At 39.1% G+C, this 23,067-nt stretch overlaps 1 long non-coding RNA gene across 1 annotated transcript in view; it reads left to right on the forward strand.

The window, feature by feature from the left end:
* Positions 1-14,446, forward strand: part of LOC120517692 — a 38,760-nt gene extending 24,314 nt beyond the window's left edge. The window contains exons 2-3 of the long non-coding RNA XR_005631085.1: positions 13,738-13,903; positions 13,972-14,446. This is a non-coding gene — a long non-coding RNA (uncharacterized LOC120517692). The remainder of the gene's footprint in view (positions 1-13,737; positions 13,904-13,971) is intronic.
* The last annotated feature ends 8,621 nt before the right edge of the window (positions 14,447-23,067 follow it).

A 23,067-nucleotide genomic window follows, 5' to 3' on the forward strand; every position in this document is an offset into this window, starting at 1 on the left:
TGTTGGGGTGTAAACGTCATTATCCTATTTCTAAGTTATTCATGGTTTTAGAACACTGAAAAGAAAAACAGGCAGGATGTTCTTTTTTTAATGGCTATTTCTTGCTGCTTTATTTTTGGGAAAATTTTCCGAAAATGTGTAAAGTAGACTAGCAGACCTCCAAAGTGTGGCTGTCACTTTATGATGCCCAGAGAAAATTACACCATGTGTCCTACACCTATTAACAAGTCTAAAAGGTGTGACAGATAGGGGGCGCTATCGCTCCCTTGAACCCTTGTCCACGACTCCAAACACCAGGTAAAAGTCCAAACGTTGACTTTATTAATCTTCCACAGTGCACAAAGCACCCTCTCTTCCACAATACTCAGAAAATAACAATAACCAATCACAATACAATAAACAATCCTCCAACTCCCAGACGCGTTGCCACCCTTCCACCCAGCTCAGCTCGCCGCCTGGGAGCTCCGACAGTCCTTTTATATATCCTGACCCAGGAATGTTCCCAATCCCCAGTCCATGTGATCCTGTATCACTTCCGGGTCAGGTAAAATGTTCTTTTCTTCACCCGGGAAGCACGTCATTCCCCTTGTCCATGTGTGCTTCTGGGGCATAGGGAAAATATCCATTGTTCCTCCCTGCAGCGTTTCCTAGTGGCCCCCACGGTATCCAGCAGGGCTGCGTATAAAAACTACAATGTCCATGATGCCCTGCTGGTCTTCGGGGGACCTCCATACTGCAAGGAGGGCTCCATCTGGCGGCTTGGGGGTATTGGCCGGGATAAACGGCCGGCCATACACCACAAAGGATACCAGCACCAAACTTAGTTTGACGTCTGAAAGAAAACAGACAGAGAGACTTGTTGGTCACAGCTTAATTATGCAGAGTTTAATTCACACAGAGCGACAGAGCGGCCCAATTGTGAAGAAAACAAAATTACATATTGGTGAAAGGGTTCATTTACTGTATTGTGCACCTGGCAACATAAGGAACTCGCCACAGAGGAGTGATGATGTATATGACTGGCCCAAGATGGATGGGAAAACATATGTTTTACACAGCATTTCCTTGGCTCAATTCAGCAAAAACATTTGTTATTTTTGGGATTACAGCTTTTGAACATTTTTGTTTTTCTTGGATTCTATAATGGAGGGTTTCAATGGACAGGAATCAGCAAAAGAGTTTCTGAGGTATCATCATTGATATAAATTGTCTTTATGAGAGTTTAAAGATGGCAAAATGTCACTCAGCTCCCTGACTTTAATTGAAATGGCATTTGGCAATGAAAATTTTCTCTTAGTGAAAATGGGAAATGAAAGGAACTTCCTTGGCAAAGAAGGAAAAGATTTGAGATAAAGTAGTTAAAGCAAAGAAGAGGGTGAAGGGAAATGGTGTCTCGACTTATTACTGTGTTTAGTAATTGTACTTAATATATGAGTTGTGCTCCAAGAAAAAGCACATAAGCTAAGAAAACTATAAGCTTGATGATGCTTGTTTAACATTGTCTGGATCAAATAAAATCTACTATTATAACAAAGAAAACCTCTGCCATTTACTAGTACCAGAGGAAAGCCCCTTTCAAACAGACATGTGATAGAGGAAAGCTTGTATCACAGAATTATACCTGGAGGCAGCTCTATAAAGTGATCTTTTGTCAGACAGAAGCCTGCAATCACATATTCCTATGAGAGGTTTATTTAAAGGAGGGCATTCCTCTACTACAAACTTGTAGCAGAGGGGAAATCTCTACTAAAGATCTGTACCAGCAAGTTGAGTGCGAGTTGCTAGGTATGCCACATTAAGTGACCGGCCTTCATCAAAGCAATGTTGGCTTCCTCCGACTCGCTAAGATTATGTAAAATGAAAGCTACAACTGAAAATTGTTTGAAAAGTCGCATTATGTGAAATGGATTTTAGCCTAAATTGCTTAGCCCCATCCAGAGTAACCGTAGGCTAGACTTTCAAAGTACTCTGCACATGTGACAATAATAACCCCATAAACTTTAACAACATCACAACATTTCAGTTTAGAATTTGTTATTTAGTGAAACTAGGGGGCTTTGCTCCCTGCTCACTTCGCTTGCCAACCCCCGTGCCTGCGCTACGTCTCTTTGCGGTTCTGCCGCGTATAGGGATGTGGATGTAGAATTTACTAACTATTTTACGTTACAGCAAGTAATTAACCATATTAAAAAATAGTAAAACGTAATAATTTGAAAGTAAATTATGTTTCATGTTGCATTAGAGTTATTTGTTGCGTAATATGATTTCATTCTGTTTGGCTTTGAAATTTACACACAAAAACGTTTTAAATATACACTTTTACTGTAAAACTTAAGTAAAAACTATCTTTTGAATTAAAATTTCGTCCATATTGTATTGAATTGTGATTCTGCGTTTGGACTTTCATCGTGACAGCACGACGTATAACTGCCCGTGATTGAATTTCGTTTCTTTCTCTCTATTAAATAAAATTACTTTTTTGAACGTTTGGCACTGAGATTTGTAAATTGTCTCTGCAAAAGCTATTCTAACAGGAAACTGTAAACATTTTAATACGAATGACATATCAAGATCTTCTTTATTGACTAATGTTATCCTCGGAAGGTTTACTACATTACCTTTCTTGGAAACTTCTTTCTTTCTAAAGTAATTTGTGCAGAGGAAGACTGGACGGTGTTAACGGTTGTAGATATTCTTCGGAATATTGTAAGTTGATGTTTTCATCTTCCGCACCATCACCACCAACTGTTTTTTAGCATTTTGAATACCACTAATCTTGTTTTCTTGCTTAGCCCATCACTTATACATGAATTACGCAATAACATTACAATACATACTTCTTTCAACAGTAATTCAGACGGTGGAAGACCAGACGGTGTTAACAGTTGTAGATATTCTACTGGATATTGCAAGTTGATGTTTTCATCTTCCGCTCAATCACCACCAACTGTTTCAGCAGAGTCTATTGTTACACATTTAACCAATTTGCTGTGTAACCGATCGACAGTTTTGGAGTTAATTCATTTGACTTCATCGCTTCTCGGTGCTAGGATTACTGAGAGCTGAGAGAGCAAGAACTGTGTCTGTCAAAATCATTCACACGAATGAGAGGTGAGAGTACCGCATGTGTGGTTTTCTATGGTTGAGAGAACAGCGTGACTTGAAAACATCTTCTAAAAAGTCTTGTCTAGTCGCCAGATTTTTTTTTTTATAATAGATAATAAAAGTGTTCAAGTGACTAAATAGTTTTGCAAAGCACTGTATATATGTAAAAATGCAAACTAAATCTGTATATACAAAAAAGAACAACTTGTCTAATACAGTATGCCTACATAATCATTTAATGCATAAGTCACAGCAGGGTTTTAATTATTCATTATAATCACTGCTCATTGCAGTTAGCAGGCTTCATTCTGCTAAAATCCATGTTAGAGACCTTGCTCTGATATATAGTAAATCTGTGATTCAGGCTTTTCTCTGATGTAAGTTAATTTCAGAAGAAGTAACGATCAGGCCTGGACTCCACCGCCAGCTAATTCTTTCATGTGCAGTTTCCTTGAGTGCTGCACATTCTCATCTGTTTAGCAAGTGTTGTTGGGCTCTAACAAATGCTGTAAGGGGCAGGGGAAGTAAGAGCGGGAGCACTTTGCTATATTAATTTCAAAACTAAAAACCTTCTAGGGGAATCTGCACCAAGTTCAGTGTTTATGTATTTTATCTTTCTGCCTATCATTATTGGATACCTATGCAACTGTCCATCTGTCTTTTTGTGTATTGGCCTCCTGTTTGGATCACGGATTTTAACAGTATACATCATTTATGTAACATATTTGTTGTGGCTCCTCTCCTGCCCGATCCTCCAGTTCTGCGACTTTTCTTTGGCTTGTCTAGGCACTCATTGCCTGAGAGTGCAGTATTCTTCTCTTTAGTCCAATAGCGCATCTTTCCCACCTCAACAGCTGAGAGCAATTGCACTTCTGAAAGTAGAACTGATGTTGTACACCTCGTCTCTGAGGCTGCTTGCTTTGCTCCTCAACAATTGAAATATTTTGTAAATTTTATTCTGCCTTATTTTATTCTTAAATATTATAAACATTACTTTTGGTAACCACATCACAATGCCAATTTGCGTGCCACAGGTGTCACCATTTTGTGTTGTTTTGTAATGGGTGATGACATTTTTATTTTTTACCTTGAATATGTCCATTCATGTGTCAAGGAAGTAATGGGATTTGTGAAATCTTCATGCTTCTCCTTCTTATTAATTATCACCAATACACCAACTCACGATTGCTTCGGGGGCTGCAGTGTTTGGGATGACATCCAAGAAATTTGGCATGGCTGTTTGAGCGGCCTGACAGTCCAACAATATTTTACACGGAGCACGAAGTGTAACCCATATATAAATGGGAGATTCACGAATTGAGCTTGAGTAGTCACAGAAGAAATAGCAATAACAATAATATATATGTATATAAATACTTTTTAAAAACCACGCTTATATTAAGTTAAAAAGTGTACTAAAAAGTTTAAAAAATAAGTCTCTCATACATCACTCGTAAAATAAAAGGTGAACGCTTTTACGATTTTAAGAAGCGTTTTTTGAATGTTGATTGATGAAAAGCACTCGTGCTTTTATTTTACGAGTGATGTATGAGACTTATTTTTTACTTTTTAAAAATCTTGTTTGTATTAAGTTAAAAAGTATTTTATATTATATATATATATATATATATATATATATATATATATATATATATATATATATATATATATATATATATATATATATATATATTATTTTCAACTTTTTAGTCTTTGTTTTAGTTCTATTCGTTACCAAAAGCCATCTATTGGTGAAATCTTGAACTATTCTTCATATGAAAATTTTATTTCTTAACATGAATTAATTGATCAATTAGTGAAACTGATTATTGATTCATGTATTGTCATTGGAAGTGAGTAAGTGTGCGAAATCTCAAGTCATTTGGACAATAGGAAGTGGGTTAAATATCGATTACAAGATTTGTACAGACAACAAACAGCGTGGTCAAAAATAAAAAAAAAAATGTTAACTTGCTAGGAATTCGATATAATACACACAAATACTTTTACCTGTTTGTGATCCAAAAGAACAGAATTCAAAACACAGAAGGTCAAACATTGGCAGAAGGAAAAAGTAACCAAAATTAAGAAAAGCAAATGCAAAATACTGATAAAAATGTAACCAAGCCAAAACATTTAAAGGATTTTACAGGGGTGGGAGACACTGCTAGAGTACTGACAGGCGATTTGCTCTTCTGCCATTTCCTACTCCTCCTGTTCCATGATTACTGCATCATATGGGCTACTATAGAAAATAATTTATGACCGCATTTAGTACTAGGGTGTTGTACCGTGTTAGCCATTATGAATGTAGAGAAAAGCCAAGCAAAATGACACCTTTTATTGGCTAACTTTAGCCAATAAAAAGGTGTCCTTTTGCTTGGCTCACCGCATTTAAAAAGTAGGCAGTGCATGGGGAGAGGGTCCAGAACAATGCCACACAGAAACCTTTTATTATTGACTGTTATGGGAACCTTAACAGTCCTTTAAAGTGGCATTGAAACACAGGGAAGATCCTTGCGTATGGTTTGTTCAAGTGATCAATCTCTCTGACAGAGATCTTGTGTCAATAGTTTCTTTCACAAAGCGGGACATTACTCGAATTTATAGGGATTAACTCCTGCCAGGTACAGGGAGGGGAATCTTTGAAGTTTCACAAAATGTTGGTGTCCGTCAATGTCAGTTGTCTTTCTCTAAAAAGAAAACGGGCTGGTGCGGAGAAATGTTTAAGCACTGTGTTTATGATTCAATTACACGGTACAAAAAATGGGTTGTCTGGAAAATCGATTTAATAGTACACAGGAATTTTTTTTTTTGTACATGCAAAAAAATGTGTATCAGAACACAGCAAGCATGCACTGATACAGCGTGTTGCTGCACTACATCACACAACAAACCCAAATTAGGACATCAGCACCACACTAGTTCGAATGGAGTGGAAAACAGCCAGGCTCAAAATAAATAAAAGAACATCTTTTTTTGTTTCTGAAAGTTGGTTAAGGCCAGGTTTCGACAAAACCGTATGGTGCACATTTTATTTTTACTGCCATTTCCATATCAGTCAAGTGGAAAGCAGGTTTAATAATTTCCTCCTTGTCCGACACTTCTTCCAACTTATAACCATTTGCTTTTCTATAAATGTACTGAAATGAACAACATTCTGTTTCCTTTTGTAAAAATTCTTGAGCTAGATGCAAGTTTATCAGTGAAGTGTGTTATTATGAGGAGTCATACTCGACCTAGAAAATGCAGAGTTATTTAAAATTTATTACGGTATTGATTTTAGCTTAGGTTCAAACATCACCTTGAGCTGGTAATTTATTAGTAGATTCCACATATGTTAAAAGGGGCTACTGAAATCACCTGAACTTGAGGAAAGCTTTCAGCTATAGATGTACCATCTGACCTGGGCACTCAAACAGGCAACCTTTTTCCAAAGACTTGTACAATACCATCCCTTCAAAGGGTTGAGAGAGGTTAGGAGCACACGCTGATACAGCGCACTCCCGCACGACAAACCAACTCAGGATCCCAGATGAGGACCCGAGTGCAGCCATGCAACGGGTGAAAACTTAGCACCACACTAGTTTTAGTGGAACAGTGTGAGGTTTTTTATGGTGACTGGAGTGCCAATTCTGCCAAAACCCCCAAGTTTTTCCCTGCAGGTTGGAGGGCCTACATGCAGGGATGGATGCAGATTAACGTCATACCCAGGACGGAGCAATTGCAGGTGAAGGGCCTTGCTCAAGCTTGGCATTTATGGGATTCGAACTGGCAACCTTCTAATTGCCATTGCAGATCTCTAGCCTCAGAGCCACCACTCCGCCCGCAGACACTATGACAGCCAGATGTCCAAAAAGCACTCTTTTATTCTTCTTTACAACACTGTACAACCACAGTGCCCAAAGACTCACATGATTACTCAGTCCTTTACTTTCCTTCTGCTGCCTTCACTCCTCTCTCACAAGCTCCGTCCTCTTCCACGCGACTCCAGCTGCCTGAATGGAGTGAGGCGGCCCCTTTTATAATGCACCCAGATGTGCACCCAGATGATCTCCCTGCAGAACTTCCTGCTGTGGCGGAACTGCTGTGGTCCAAGGCTCCTGAGTCCTTCGGGTGGCCACGGATCTGTACAGGGTTAAGCCTTCCAGTTCCGTGGCTCCCACACAATCCAGGATGTTCTGCCCTTTTGTGTCCTTGGGAAGGAATTTCCCCTCTCCCGGTCCCCTGCTTCTCCAAGCCTCCCAGTGGGGCAAGGTCCCTGGCCATCCATCACACCTTCTACGAACTTTTGATAAACCTCCACCAGTAAATTTTATTTTCATGTGGATGGAGGCACTAAAAGCAGAACACCTGCCATGCATCAGTTCAGCACTGTCACAACAAGCTTAAGAAGCTCCCCTCTCACTGCCATGGACCGTGTACAAATGGGGACGACGACTACTTCTGTAATAGATGGTGACAAAAGTGCCACTTTTTCAATAGGCATTCTTAAACAGGAGGCTGGTACCCTGGGAAAGGATGCTATCCTGAAAACAAAGAAAAAGCTTAAATTAAACGTCAACGCGATGCATTGAAAGAAGATGCCAGGTTCGGAAGAAGGATGCAGTGGAGAGCGGTGGAGGGGTTTCAGTGTCTTTGTAACAAAAGAAAAAACATAGTTTGAAATGGCTTGGACTAAATGAGAAAATAACAGTTTCCATCCACCCACTTATTCAAGATGCAACAGATTCTCATTTTCTCTCCTTCCCTTCTTGCTTTCTATTCTAAAGTATATGCCCTCCACCACCCCCCGCACACCAGCTGGCTTGAACTTAGAAACAGTATGTCACTCGTTTTCTCTCTCTCACTCCATCTTGTCTGGTGTGGAAATGAGTGCTGCAGGCAGCAGCACAAGAGCAACTGTGTTCCTCCTCCTGTGGGCCCTGTGCCTCCCAATTGCTCTGCCATTAATCAAGACTCGCCTTCCAGCCACTTCACGCCGGCATGGGGGCCCTCGGGCCAGCCAGCATCCAGGAAGATTTATAAGCTAGCCTGTTGAATAATCAATCGCACCTTGTACAAAGAAAAGGCAGGGAGGTTTTGGGGGTGGAGGTTGTGATGACAGAGGTGTGGTGTGAGGGGTGTGGTGTGGCCAGGGGTCTTCTTCACACGTTGCTGCAAGTTATGGGAAAGATGAATCCATGTTCCTTAGAGAGTGAGAGAGAGTCTCTCAGTGTCATCAGATTGCATGAAGTGTAGACACAACATCACAGCTGCACCCTCTCAGGGGGAACAACATATTTATTATTGAAACAATTTCTTCAGTTGTTCCTTGAGATGATCTTACCTCTAGGCACAGTGATCTACTGCTAAAAACACAGCACAGCTGCACACACTTATATGAGATGTGCCAATTAACCAAATGGTTTGTCTTTGAACAGATGGAGGGAACCAATCAGTCCAGTCCATAAGGACTGTGGCATGAAACCTAAGGCAGCATCTCATCCGTATGGGTTGGAGCTCCTTTACTTTTTAGTGCTGTTACTCTTGAGGCACTTCAAATGTCTCCAGTGATATCATACTCATGGAATATGATTTGCCATCAGTCTGAAAGCTGGACCGCTTTAGAATTGTGCAGCCATAATTACTATATGTATATTTATTAAGTTCACACTTAAGTGACTTATCAGTACATGATGAGAATCATGAAGAAAATTCCCGAAATGATTAAACCATACCCAAACATGTAACTTTTTTGGTCCACTTACCTAATTGAAATCCATATTTTCTTAAAGACAACCTGAATAGGGAAGAATTTGGACTAGCAGGGTACTGAAAAATGGACAGCGGGATCCTGACCCATGCTAACTCCAAGTTTCTTATACCTGTTGGAAATTTACTATTGAAGGGTCTTGTTAGGGATTTTCTCTTTAATAAATAATTAGTTGAAGCTCAGGATTATTCAAAGGTTCCTCTACTTATACTAAAGTGCCAAGGGAGTCCCATACAGTAAACTTAAGCAGGTTTCATGCTGAACTGATCTGTACTTAAATGCATAAGTATTTATAATTCTTGGATATCCTAAGGCACTTTTGTTATATCAGCCTGTGTTTGGCAAATAATTCTATAACTTTCTGAATTCCACATGACCTTTTGCACTCAAAGAGTCTACACTTTAGCTTAAAGTAAAAAGTTTGTTAATATAAAACAATTCTTCTTCAGTCTATACTCGAGAACAGCTTGTTCCATATCTTCCCATAGGCAACTGAATTTAGATGTAGGACTGGAGAATTAACTGTTACAATGGTGAGACCCCTTTGGTTGCTGGTTTTTGTTCCAATCAACCTCACAGTGCATCATTCTTACTTTTAAGTGATCTCATTGTATAGTAAGCTGTCCTTTTTATTCTCTTATTTTAAGATATTTGGAAATATGTGGTATAGTGAACTGTTCTTTATTTTCCTATTTTAAGAAATCCTGAAATATATGGTGTGTAGCGAGTTGTCCTTTGTTATTCTCTTACAGTATTTTAAGAAATTCTGACATTTATACTACCAGTCAAATGTTTGCAAACGAGCCCAGAAATATGTATTTTTGATAAAAATGGATACCTTTTTCTATCAGGATACCCTTAAACAGATATAAAATACAGTGCTGATAATGGCTACTCCATTAGCCTATCCTTAATTAGTCATGTTGAAGTACTTATTGGTTATTAGACAACAATAGACAAAAATGCCTTACAAGTCTAGTGTTTCTTTTTAATTCACCCTTTCCTACAGAGTTTGTTCATTCACTGTATCCAAATGCTGAGAATTATGAATGCAAAATTGAAGTAATTACTTCTGTGCCATATTCAGTGGTCTGCTCATTTGTAAGAAATGTTTTAATGTGCAGAGAAGTAAAAATGGCTGTAAAGAAATTAGCATTCAATGTTATTTGGACCTGCGTCTGCATTGCCCAGTATTAATCACAGTTAATTATCAGCATTTATACATACTTAAGGAAACAAACTCTACAGAAAAGGGTAAATTAAAAAGAAACATAAGATTTTAAAGCTATTGCAAAGAATATAATTATTTATACATTTCTTAGAAAGCTCTCTATTATAAAAGAAAATCTATGTGACGAGACTATTGCCAAGAGATTTTTTTCAAGTCCCACCCTCCTCTCAACCATTTCTGGGTCACGGCCCACGCCAAGTGGTCCTCTCACGTCTCATTCGTATGAATCCTTTTGTCAGACACAGTTCTTGCAGTCTTAGCTCTTATAAATTTTTACGTTTTCCTCACTTTAAATTCCCAATAAAAGAAGACTTATGTCCAAATCTTATTGAAGAATTTTATCCCGAATGGTTATCAATAGAAGAAATGAGTACACAGGCAATCCTAGCACTGAGAAACGATGAAGTCAAACGAATTAACGTGAAAATTGTCGATCGGTTACACGGCAAATTGGTTAAATGCGTATCAATAGACTATACTGAAACAGTTGGTGGTGATTGTGCGGAAGATGAAAAAAATCTACTTACAAAATCTCGTAGAATATCTACAACCATTAACACCATCCGGTCTTCCACTGGCTGAATTACTGTTGAAAGAAGGATGTATCGTAATGTTATTGCGTAATTTATGTACGAGTGATGGGCTATGCAATAGGACAAGATTAGTTGTATCTAAAATTGGTCAAACAATTCTAACATATAAAATTTTAACAGGCGACAAGAACGGTAATGTAGTACATATTCCGCGAATAACATTAGACACCAATTCGTATTTAAAATGTTTACAGTTTCCCGTTAGAATAGCTTTTGCTATGACAATTAACAAATTACAGAGCCAAACATTCGAAAAACTTGGTTTATTTATTACAGAGAAAGAAACAATATTCACTCGTGGGCATTTATACGTTGCATTGACACGCTGTAAGTCCAAACATGGAATCAATCAAAATTCAATGTGATATTGGCAAAAATTGTATTCCAAATAGAGTTTTTAGTGAAGTTTTACAGTAAAAGTGTAAGTTTAAAAAAAATTTGCGTGTTAATTTCAAAGCCAAACAGAATGAATACATATAACGCAATGAATACCACTAACGCAACAGGAAACATAATTTTCTTTCAATTTATTACGTTTTACTATTTTTACTATGGTTAATTGCTAGCTGTAATGTAAAATAGTTAGCTCTACCATGCATATGTAACAATTCCCATGAAAATAATCTGTTTAAATGGTACATCCGCGTCACCATACGTGAGCAGTACAACCGTGAAGTGGCTAGTGCATACTGCCCACCCAGGGGTTGGCAAGAGAAGTGAGCGGGGGCAGAGGCCCCTAATATAAGTAAACAATGAGATCAATTAAAAGCAAGAATTATCCACCGAGAGGGAAATTGGTTGGAATAAGAAGCAATGCAGGTCCCCAAGACTGAACATTAAATGCTACTTGACTATTCAGATTTCTAGAATTACAACAGTAATTTACTAGCCTAGTGACACTGACCATCATCCAGGTGAAAAATCCCATTCAGTAATGTTTGCACTGCTGCTTTGTTGGAATGCAGAGTTCAAATATTGTGGCACCACACATTCTTCCCACATTTCTATCAACCAACTAGATTTCCGACAACTGACTGGAAAGTTCCACAATCTCATTGGGATTTTGCTATATTCTGGGTGTCCAACTAGGGCATATCTCTCTAATCTGGCTGGGGTTCATCAGTCATGGCAAAGATCTTTCCAGTCTTCCGGAATTTTAGTTCCTTAGCCTGCTGCAGCCTCACATTTTTCTTTTTCCCTGATCAGTAACATACCCCATGTGTGAAAAGTTACAAAAAGATGTGAATTTTAATATATCTTGTCATTACCACTGTTTGCACTCAGGTGTTAATTCAGAGACTATCAATAGTCTGCTCCTCTGCACAAGATCTGTAAACCTCTTCTGGTCAATTTCACCAACAGTATGTTTTTTAAAGCAGAAATGTGGTTGGTTGCATGTTTTTTGGTTCATGGCAGAGTCTTAATATCCATGATGCCAAACCTCCAAAGAGGTGTTACCCTTTTATTCTCACGACAGCAAATCTGGTGCCGGCTGCATTCCAAGCCCTTTGCATCTTTAGCCATGCTCATTAACCCTTTCACTTGTAGACAACATGATCTCTTGGTCCTTAGCTACTTGATTTGAACAGTATCGCCTGCACGCGTGATTCTGCCACTGACTAAGCACTTAATGAATTTGGAAAGGCATGCGCAGTAAATAAACAGGATGTCCAGATCTTAATGATCGACTAATGTTTTAAGCTCACCATTAATCTTATCTAGTGGCAGCATTTTCTCACCTCTTTTCACCATTTCTCCTTTTATCTGCCCTGGTTCTGTTCTCTACCCCCCTCCCTGCCCTTCTATAAATGTCACCTGTTTTTTCCTTCATATTTGCACATCTGATGCAGGCTATATAGCAAAAATGTCATGTTTTTTACATTCTTTTTCAACATGGAAATAACCTTTAACCCATTTTTTTAACAATCAAAATATAATGTTTATAGGATCATTGTCATCGTGCTGACTACTTTATAAATGGAGATATTTTATCTAGTCAAAACTGAATTGAATATATCTCAAATTTGAAATCAGATTATTCATAATTATATTCTGGGATATCTGGAATGCTTTACTGATCAAAAGACATTAAATATTAAAAAGGATTGTCATACCACCATTACTTATGGCATCACCTCCTCTGATGTGTCTTGCATTCACCTTTTGGCTGTTTGATTTGACAGAAGCTTCTCGTTGGGAAGAAAAAAAAAAAAATCAGATAATCACAGACATTCACATTAAGGATGTGAGGTTGTCAGATATGAAATTTGAGATTGGTCTCCAATACACGTGAAAGCTGAAAATTAATTCATTGGTTTAAATTAAGACTGGGGAGAAGGGCCCATCACTGCAAAGTTGAAAGGCAGCAAACAGCAAATTTGCAGTTTCTTTATATGCCGGGCTGTGGTTTGGGTCATTACATGTCTAAAGAAGTATGGCTGTAGAAGTCCACCCATCCATTATCCAACCCGTTATATCCTAACTACTGGGTCACGAGGGTCTACTGGAGCCAATCCCAGCCAACACAGGGCACAAGGCAGGAAACAAACCCCAGGCAGGGCGCCAGCCCACCACAGGGCACACACACACACCAAGCACACACTAGGGACACTTTAGAATCGCCAATGCACCTAACCTGCATATCTTTGGACTGTGGGAGGAAACCCACACAGACAGAGGGAGAACATGCAAACTCCACGCAGGGAAGACCCGGGAAGCAAACCCATGTCTCCTAACTGCGAGGCAGCAGCACTACCCATTGAGCCACTGTGCTGCCCGACTATAGAAGTCTAGTTGGTAAATATAGTGTAACTACAGACAACAGGTAGCAGCTCTTTAGGCAGCAAAGTAATCCAACATCAGTGCTTTGAATCTTATATGGGCCACAAGTGGATATTAGGAGTGTAAATAGTGAACATGCTAATTTCACCTGGTACAATTCAGCACAGTACACTCTTCATCATTAGATTGTGCGCCAGTATAAAACCAAGCATTTTTTTCTTCATTAAGAACAGTTAGCTGCCTTTCAGATTTTTTTTTTCTCTTTGTTTTAGTGCATTTTACCTAGGCTGGCCTTGAACTGGCAGCTTGACCATCTCAGGTTACAAAGAAGAGGTGGTATAGCTGCAGCTGGAATGGCAACATTCGAGATTTGCTTAGGACAACATGATTAAATACTGTCTCACACGTGCGATTAGGAGGCAGCCAACAAGCCCAGAGGTGAGTGAAAGTTCACGAGACAAGGGGGTTGTATCGGGTATTAACACCTCTCTCCTTTATTTCATCAGAATTTATGAAGAAAAATAATAAACCAACTCACTCACTGAGTCTTCTGGATTCCCAAAATGGCTCCTCTTCCGATTCATCATTTCCGCCTCCAACTCCCACAGACAATGTCACCTCCGGATGCTCATTGATGACATCACTTCCGGCCTCATTTGAAGACATCACTTCTACATCCAGCACATCTGGCCACACCCTGATGACATCACTTCTGGTCTCACAGTTATGACATAATTTACACCAATACTTTCTTCCGGTTGCCATTTTGTATAGATATAACCTTCCAATGTCGTGTATTATCAAATGTTATGCTTTTGATCATCCTTTTGCAACTTTTTTTTTCCATTGAAGATCGCTGACATTATACAGGGACAACTCCCCAACTCTTATTTTTGTCTCAAGTGAGATTTATTATCTTACAATACATATACATACATTCTCAAACTGACTTAATCCAATTCAGGGTTGAGGGAGATCAACGTCTACCCCAGCAATACTTGGCATAAAGCAGAATAAACCCCTGGATATACAGGGTATACACACTTATTTATTCACACTGGAGCCAACCTTAAATTGTCAATTGCATATCTTTAGGGATGTGGGAGTACCCAGAGGAAACCTACATCAGGGGTCTCCAACACGTCGCTCGTGAGCTACCAGTGGCTCGCAACCCCTTTTCAAGTAGTTTGCTAAAGGGTAAATGAATCTTACATAAATTTGAAAACTTGATTAGTCAAATGCCATCTTTCCAAAAAATCATATCACGATCCTTTTAACACAAAATCCTGATCCACAATCTGAATTGCAATCTATTTTTTCAATGTGGCATACACTTCACAGAATATCTGGACTCAAACTCATGAAGACCTAAGTAACACTTTATTTTAAATATCAAACAAAGTTGAATCCAACTGTTCTCTCTTTTGCTCTCGGCTTCGCACAAATAAATCGGTATCGCAAGTGAACAATGAATCTTGGCGCAATGAGGGAAGTCGCAAAATCAACCGGAATGTTCAAGCAAATTATAGGAAAAAAAAAACCCTGATCTAAATCCTATAAGTAGTTCTCTCATTCGCTAGCTAAGCGGGGGTAAGGTACACGCCCCAAGGTGCCCGCTGCGTCTCACTTGGATTTGCGCAAATAAAATCGGTACCGCAATTGAATTATGATACATAACGAAATGAGAGAAGTCGCAAAATCAACCTGAATGTTCAAGCAAATTATAGAACAAAATTCAATCTAAATCTGTCAAGTTCTCTCGTGAAAAGCGGACAGACATACAGACAGACAGTATATATACTGCATTATATATTAGTAAACCTTCAAAATAATGTGCAGTTAATGTCTCAACAGCATTTCTGGAGCGTAGTAGAGCCAAAAAACTATAAGAATCTTTACCAAGCAGCTCTGAAAATGTCTGCTTGTTTGGGTCTCCATACCTCTGAGTCTGACATGAACGTCATGAAATCAAAAGTTCAGAACAAGACTGACAGATGAACATTTAAATGACTCCATAAGAGTGAACCTAAGTGGCTACACTCCACCATACACCTGTCTCTCTTATTGACTCCATGCAGTGCCAGTCATCTGACTAACTAAAAAACACATCACACATGCAACTGGACATGTGAATAAAGTGAAACAGGGACATGGAACAAAATGACAAATAAAGAAGTCATATCTATGGATTTGGAATTGCACTGTTTTGTTCTGACAGCATTCATGTTTTAATGCAATAGTGTGAGATACACCAGAAAATGCACACAGACAAAAAAAATGCACTTGCAGGTGAACAAAATATTTTTTGTGATGTTCTAATGCAAAATTTGAGTTGTGGACACCAAATGTTCAGGCAAAACATGCTTATTCAGTTTGTTTGGGTTGAAATAAGCTATGAGAATAAACGTTAGAAAACATGAGTAGCTCTCGGCCATTTTCATTTTGTAAAAGTAGCTCTCAGGGGAAAAAAGGTCGGTACCACTGACCTACATAGTCCCTGGGAGAATATGCAAACTCCACAAAGACAACTGTCAGGAGCAGTACAGGTATTTGAACCCTGGGCACGGTATCTGTGAGGCAACAGCATTAACCACTGTGCTACTGTAGTGCTAAATAACATCAAAAAAATGGTTACACATGTGGTGTATGAGGTAGAGAAAATGAAAATACTGTTGTAATACGAAAACAGATGTTGTTTTTATTTCACTCAATAACTCAGGTGAACAAGAAAGTTAAAAAAATGAACAACACTACAAACTATTTTCAATAATCAGCAATGAAACTGAAACAGACAAACAAAAAAGCAATCCTGCAGAAAGCAAGAGTTGCTCAGATCCTGCAAGGAGGCTGAACTGTACATATTTTGTAGAACTCTGTTTTAACAAAATTTAAAAAAGATTTTCTGAGGACTTCATAAGTTAGTGAAAAGGAAAATTGTCAAAGCATATAACAACTCTGGTCTTGGTGGTGAGCACCCAGATTAATTGCTGTTGTTAAATCAAAGATGAAGTCAATGCCCATTTACTGATGCTACACTTGAAAGAAATCCATGGCCATTTATATGCTGCAATTCACCTAACCAGCATGTCTTTGGACTGGGGAGAACATGCAAACTCCATGCAGGGATGACCTGGGATGCGAGCCCTGGTCTGCTTACTATGAGGCAGCACTATACTGCATCACAATGACACTCAAAAAATAAAGTCAGTCAGTCATTTCCAACCCGCTATATCCTAACACAGGGTCACGGGGTTCTGCTGGAGCCAATCCCAGCCAACACAGGGTGCAAGGCAGGAAAAATCCCGGGCAGGGCGCCAGCCCAGCGCAGGACACACACCAAGCACACACTAGGGACAATTTAGGATCTCCAATGCATCTAACCTGCATGTCTTTGGACTGTGCGAGGAAACAGGAGCACCTGGAGGAAACCCACGCAGACACGGGGAGAACATGCAAACTCCACGCAGGGGGGAACCCGGGAAGCAAACCCACTACCACTGTGCCACCGTGCCGCCCAAGAAATAAAGTGATAACTCAAAAAATGAAGAAAGAAATGGAATATGGGGTGGAGCTTCAAGAGAAAAAACTATAAACTCAACCATCAGGAAGTAGCCCAAATCTGTACTAAGTAGTTATTTCACCATACAAATAACAAACAACTTTGGTAAATAATCAGAATAGCCATGTCAGAAGTAGCATATATGGAGCCCCACGTATACAGAAGTCTAAGCCAAAACAAAAACTGGCAACAGTCTGCAAGGCTCAACAAGGCAGAAAGAGTTGGTGCTGCTGCCAGTGAATGATGTTTTGGCTCCAGTTCACCGTCACTATCAGTGGTAAAAATATGTCATAGCAATAAATAAACTGTACAGGGAGTTGGAAATGTACAAAAGTTGTTATTTGGTTTGACAGAATTAGAGGAATGAAGATCTAACTAAAGAGCATGTTGTAAATCATAATCTGAGAGGGAATTTCAATCAACCTCACCACATTCCGCACATAACATAAATGGATCCCAAGGATAAAATCGTAATTGTATGCTACAACTGTCCAGGCTTAGAACTGCTTGGAGGCTTCATTTTAATACCTCTGTCATGTACATTATGCAGTTCTGTGTCAGTCTCTGCAGCGGTTTAGGCAGCTTGTGATGTATCCCATTAAAATCTTTGTGTATACAGATAGTTAAATCAGTCTTTTGATGAATAATTAAAAGGATTAGGCTGTAGTATAGACAACTAAGTGCATCTGTACATGTACATTATTTTACCTTACAGATTGTCCTTTAATTGATAAAACACACATTGTTTCATATTTATTTGTACATTTTCACAAATCAGCGGTTTTTCTTGATTGAGATACTGCACAAGATGTTAACTACCTAACTCTCTGAAAGCAATCAAACACTTAACCACTGCTTAGAAAAGAGGCACAAAGAAGACACTTATTCCATGTTTATGCTAATAAAACAAGAACACAAGACATACCTTGGGGGATGCAGGGCTGTCAAAATCTAAAACTACAAGCACTGTTGTGCAATACCTCCTCAAGCTCATGCCACTTCCCTCCTCAATCATCAATACAACATGGCAGTAGGTTTTGAAACCAATGACTATGAAGACTTATGTTGAAGAGCTGTGATTATACAATCAGGATATAAGAAAGTACTATACTATGGTTTTCGTGAAGTGCAAAACAGAATCTCTCTCTCTATATCTATATATATATATATATATATATATATATATATATATATATATATATATATATATATATATATATATATATATAGAAACACTCTATATACACACACATATATATATATCTATCTATCTATCTATCTATCTATCTATATATATCTATCTATCTATCTATCTATATATATATATCTATATCTATATCTATATATATCTATATATATATATAATTCACTAAGGCAAGACACCCATGGAAAGCACGCCAGAAGGGGCGTGGATTCACTAAGCCACCGACAAGTAAGACACCTATGGCGCACGCAGGGAGGAGCCACGCCAACCAACTCCAAGACCATTGGATACGATGACAACTCGCAGAGCCACCCCCACCAACTTGGGTGCGACGACACAGAAAGAACGGCGTCATTTATATTCGTCTGTCGTAGAGGCCTCATGTACCTCCGAGCCACCTTGACTGTTCATAGAGGCATGTTTCTCGCGGAGGTGAGTCGCCATATGCAGTGTGTAAAACAGTTTGCGAGGGGTATCCCATGGGATCCTTAAAACAACCCTTTACAACTGAGGTTAAAACACAATGAAGTAAGCAGTCTTTAAAAACCGAGTTTTGGTTCGACGCACGACGCGTGCACCATAGCAAACTGTTTTACATGCTTCATACAGCAATTCGCATCCGCGACAAACATGCGTCTTCTTAGATGCTCCTGCAGGAACACGGAAAGTCTACGTGAGTCACAGGTGCATCTGGACGGTGCAAAGACGACAACGACTCAAGTGACGAGTTGGAGGTGGGCACAGGAACGATGGCGGTCCACCAGTTTTCATTCACGGACAATTGTGTGCTGGTACGTTCCGTGCATTGTTGCTTTTCTTGCCGATTTATTACATTACTGATTTTTCAAATGTTAATTTTCTCCCTGTGCTTAAAAATCATTAAAAAAACTGGCCTGATTATGCGGCGTATGGTACGCTGCGGGTTGGCTAGTTAAAAAGAAACAGCCACTCTAAAAAAAAAAAAAAAAGTAGAGGAGTGTATTCTCTATCTTGGCACAGCCTGGCCACCAAAGACTTAAATTACTGGCAAACTGTATCACATGAACAGAAACAAAAAGTGCTGTAAATGAAGGCAGCATTTTCAGATTAGAAGGGGACATTATGTGATGAGTGTGTGCAGAAATAAAGTATGCTTTGCTAATTTGAGACGTGCTCAAAAAAAAAGGGTGCCATTACCTTTAGAAATGCTGAAATTAAATAATGCTGCACTGTTCAGAGGGCAGCACTGTAAAATATTCTTAGGACAAATATTCACAGACAATACTGACTTCTCCGGGGTGTAAACTTTACACAACAGATTTACAAGTAGCATTGCAGACATGACACAAAGCAATTTGTGTTACTGTATATATATATAAAAAAAAAAAACACAATATTTCAGCAAAGAGAATACTGGTTTAAAGCAACTGTTAAAGAGCCTGAAAATCCTCTCCAACCATCTATTTTTAAACATATTTAAGTTAAGTCATTGGAGTGGGAACTTATTATAGCAGCATTATTCATAAGGCAGGAATCAACCTTGGATGCAGATCTAGATCATAACAGTACACACTAATTGACACCTCCCCGCTGGCTAGAATTGAGCCAATCATTTAATAGTTTCTTACCAGCCTAACCTGCAAGTGTTTTAAATAATAACAGATTGTCATCAAAACTTCTCATATAGCTCTAGACTAACATTGACACAAAATATTACACTGCTTTACATGAACCCTTTCTAACTACTTTTTTGAACGCATCTTCCGAAGGCTGGACACTAAACAGTACAATGAGTTTGGGAACATTGTTTATGTATTCGGCTCACTCTTGTAGTGCAGTGCAGTGGCCATTCAAAATTACATTCAAATGGCATTCTGAGTTTAAACAAGTCAAGTCAAGTTAGGGAGCATGCACTGGTACAGTGCATTGCTGCACCCATCACACAACAAAACAACTCGGGATCCCAGTTGGCAACCCCCCAGTCAGACACATGGTCCAGTCCTACCATCCGGAAATGACCCTCTGTCTGCTGCAGCCAGGTGATAAGTGGGTGACCCCTTGGCCTGGTCTAGCCACTTGGTTCCCCAGCAATGAGGATCCTACGAGCTGAATCACCCTTGGGGATAAGTGTCACATGGCCGTAGTGCCATAACTGACGCTCCCATAAAATGCAGGTAATGGGCCTCATTCGGGACTCTTGAATTAACGAGTTTAAACAGAATGCCTGAAAACAGTGGCCATATTTAACATGATTGGACTACTTTTAATTTTGAAAACTGTCTTATTTGAAACAATTTCGGGAATTCCCCAAGAATCTGTGGTGGACGATCTTCACTTTTCTTGATATACCTCCTCACTAGACGCGAGGCTCTATCATTGAATTCCACAGTTTTTCTTATCAGTTTTATGCTGATGACACACAGCTCTAAGTGTAGTTCCCTCCAGAGGAATACATGATATCACCTATGATCTTTGTATATCTTACCAATATTGCAACATGAAAGAAGTAACATCATCTCCAGCTCAACCTGGCAGACAGACCTTTTTCTCCCCAGCTCATCCGTCTATTCACCACCCAACCTCTGTTTAGCTTGGCTCATCCTCATTAATTCCTGCCAGGTCTATACGCAAACTTGGGATGGTGATTGATGAACAGTTGTCCTTCAGGGACCATGTTACTATGGTCTCTTGGTCTTGCAGAAGATCAAACCGCATCTCACAGAGGATGCAGAACACAACTTCTGGTCCAAGCTTTGGTCTTGTCACGTCTGACCTACTACAACTCTCTGGCAGCAGGAGTAGCAACATGTATTACCAAGCTGCTGCAGATGATGCAAATTGCACAGGCTCATCTGGCATGATACCTCTCCACAGAATCAAATCTCAGTCCAAATTCTTTTCAAGTGTGGCTCCTGGCTTGAGAACAAGCTGCCAATGTGAATTCAAAATGCTGACTTACTCAACGTGTTTAAGAAGCATTTGAAGACTCTCTTGTATGGTAAATTTATGCCTAATTGATACTAGCTGTTTGGAATTGTAACTCGCTTGCATTTTATTTTAAGCATTTCTTCACTTGTGGTGATCACTTTTGTGACATGTCCCATAACACTTGTTCTTCAACAGTCCTCCAGACTGATGGATTACTCAGTTATATTGACCACTTATGCAAGTCACTTTGAATAAAAGTATCTGCTAAGCAAACAGATGTAAAAAAAATAATAATACACGTAATTAATTAATTAAATGTAAGAATGTTTTTTTATCCCCCCACCAGCTGAACTACGGGTTTCCTTTTAAGCTGAGTTTTGCACTTTACACCAGCCACCAAACTTTAAACAACAGTTTCCCAGTCTCTGTATTGGTCAAAAATATATCCATACATCTTTTGTACCCACTTATTGTATCACAACGTCATGGGGAGCCTCATGGCAATAACAGATGTAACGCAGAAATAAACCCAATTAAAGATTGCTTAGTAAACTAACATGCATGCAAACAACTAATACTTCGTGGAGAAAGGGAAATACATAAAATTATCAGAAGAGCATCAAAAATACACACAGACTGGACGCAAGCCAGAAATCAAAGCCCTGTTTCTGTAGCTGTGGTGAAGCAGTGCTAACCACTACTCACTGTGGTCTTCAATCCAATCACTTTCTTCCTCAAAGGATATTTTCTGCCTTAAAACACTTGTTGTTTAAATGTAATCCGCCAATTCAGAAAACTCTTTACCTACCGTGTCTACTACACTCTTCCAAGATTTTTTATGTGCATCACTTTTAACACTCTGCTATATTTCTATACATGTCTGCTTTCATTATTTCATTTTTTTAAAAAGCCCTATGTTATATTATTTGTATGAATTGTTCACAATAGGGTAGACACGTACATTCGGGATGTATACTCTCTTCATTGGTCACCGTTACACGAAGCAGTAACATCTGCTTTGCATTTCGATTGAGTCTGGATATAGTTTAACCGGCTTACATTTACACGCATCATTAAAATTTGTCTCCGGTGCAGGCATCATGTCCTTTGGCGGCTGTCTGATGCGGGTAGAACACCTCCGAATATAGTTTGTATAATTCGAACACGATCAAGTACACCTTTTTAATGTGGCCACACTACAAGTCGATTGTAATCAAATCCGAAAAAAACGCGTTAATGCCAACAGCAAGTGGGTTAGAATGCTACAAAAAATCTTTAAGCCTGTTTAAAGACGTGGAAAGCCCATCCCGGCGGTAACAGGTATAGCTCATGTAACTCACTCACACGGGACAATTTAGAGTCGATAATTATACAAACATGTCTTTGGGCTATGGGGAGAAGAAGAGGTGCACTCAGGCCAAGACCCGTATACAAACTGAAAATGGGCATACGCAACACACACTATGGGTATTCCACCTCAGGACGACATAGGTGATGCAGATAAATATACATACCAGATAACCTGCAGCGGGAATGGAATACAGTGTGCTAAATTAATCCATCCATATTATGTCGGTTTAACACCGAGCGTTGTCTTGAGATTCTGAAATCAGAATTGTCAGAAAACGTGACGTAATGAGAGACCTGCACATGCGTACTTGCAGAGAAAAAAAAATGACCGCGAAAAAAGTGGCGTTTGCTGGTGCTGGCGTGTCGTGTCAAGTGGTAACCTCGCATCGTCCCTTTGGATTTTAAATACGTGTTGCGCAAAATGACCGTTGATGAAGCTTAGATAACTTTTTATTTGTTAATATAATATAGAAAAATGTAAGCATTGGCGGTCTTGGTCGATAAAATTAACTCCGTTGAACAAGCTGGAAAGCGAGGAATTGAGATTTTACTCAAACTTTCCTCGATGAACTCTGTTTATTC

Source organism: Polypterus senegalus, chromosome 17 (assembly GCF_016835505.1).
Source record: "Polypterus senegalus isolate Bchr_013 chromosome 17, ASM1683550v1, whole genome shotgun sequence".
NCBI lineage: Eukaryota > Metazoa > Chordata > Cladistia > Polypteriformes > Polypteridae > Polypterus > Polypterus senegalus.